The 1,119-nt window shown below is 62.0% G+C and overlaps 1 non-coding gene across 1 annotated transcript; it reads left to right on the top strand.

Annotated features, from left to right (window-relative positions):
• The first annotated feature begins 474 nt into the window (after positions 1 to 474).
• LOC132009132 (small nucleolar RNA SNORD116) lies at positions 475 to 567 on the top strand. The gene has a single exon (XR_009401799.1). It is a non-coding gene; the product is annotated as a small nucleolar RNA SNORD116 (small nucleolar RNA).
• Positions 568 to 1,119: the final 552 nt, after the last annotated feature.

Here is a 1,119-nt window from a genome sequence, read left to right as displayed (position 1 = left end):
TAGACATTGGTCCTCAGGCACGGGACCAGGCACTGCCCATCGTAGGGAGAGGTAGAGCAGAGTGTCCCCACTGCGTGGCACCTGCGTGGAGCCCCACAGACGTGTCCCTGGGCTGAGGCGCTCCTGTCACTTCTCCCCATGTTCCAGGTGGAGTTGGCTGCACGCGGGTGTCGGTGACTGTTGGCGCATCCCATTTTCCTGATCCGCGATGCCCTACCTGTGAGGCGAGGACGCCCCTGGCGAGGCATGCTGTGTAGGCGTTGGTCAGCTGGGAGTCACCCACATCTGCAGTAAGTGTCTCACCCTTGCCACCACATGCCCGGGACTTCCCCGAGGCCTCCTTGGCTGAGAAAGTCCCCCTTGTCAACCCCGTGACCAGGGGCTGGGTGGTCAGAAGGGTCGACGTGTCTGAGCTCAGTGGCCGTGCAAGGCTGGAGCCGGCCCTTTGAATGCTCCGGGTCCTAAGACGTGCTCGGATCGATGATGACTCCCTACAAATGCATTCCTTGGAAATCTGAACAAAATGAGTGACAATCCCTACCGTCGTCCTCATCGGAACTGAGGTCCAGCACGTGGTTCCCCGCCAGGAGGTCCGGGAGAGATTCAGGCCAACCGAGATCTTTACCGCTAACTCGGAGTGTTGGCACATGGGAATGTCGCCAATCGGGCTGGGGAACTGCTCCGTGGCAGAGCAAGTATGCCCCCTCCTGTAGCAGATGGCCAGCGGGAACCAGGGCCCTCTGGGTCAAAGGTCTGGCTGCTTCCAGAGAGGCTATGGAGGACGTGCGTGCCAGAGGTCGGCTGCCCACGTGGCCCGGAGCCCCCGAGGCCCTCTCCGCCACTCACCGGGCACTGCCACTAGCCCCGCTGTCCTCGCCGCGGTCCCTGGCCTTTGTGCCTCCAACTCCCTTGTGCCTTGTCCACTAAGGGCAGCGAGGTTTTAGAAACGGAATGGGAAGGGGATGCTGGGCCAGGAGCGGAACATACTTCATCTGCAACGGTTCCGCGACGGAGGGCATGAGGCCCACCGTGGCGGCTGGGCATCCTCAGGGAGTTCCGGGACTGGTTAGAACAGTGACTCCGATGACATCGCCTGTGCCAGAGCGTCCATCCCTTGGG

Source organism: Mustela nigripes, unplaced genomic scaffold (genome assembly GCF_022355385.1).
Source record: "Mustela nigripes isolate SB6536 unplaced genomic scaffold, MUSNIG.SB6536 HiC_scaffold_5265, whole genome shotgun sequence".
Lineage (NCBI taxonomy): Eukaryota > Metazoa > Chordata > Mammalia > Carnivora > Mustelidae > Mustela > Mustela nigripes.
This window is presented reverse-complemented; position numbering and strand designations above follow the sequence as displayed.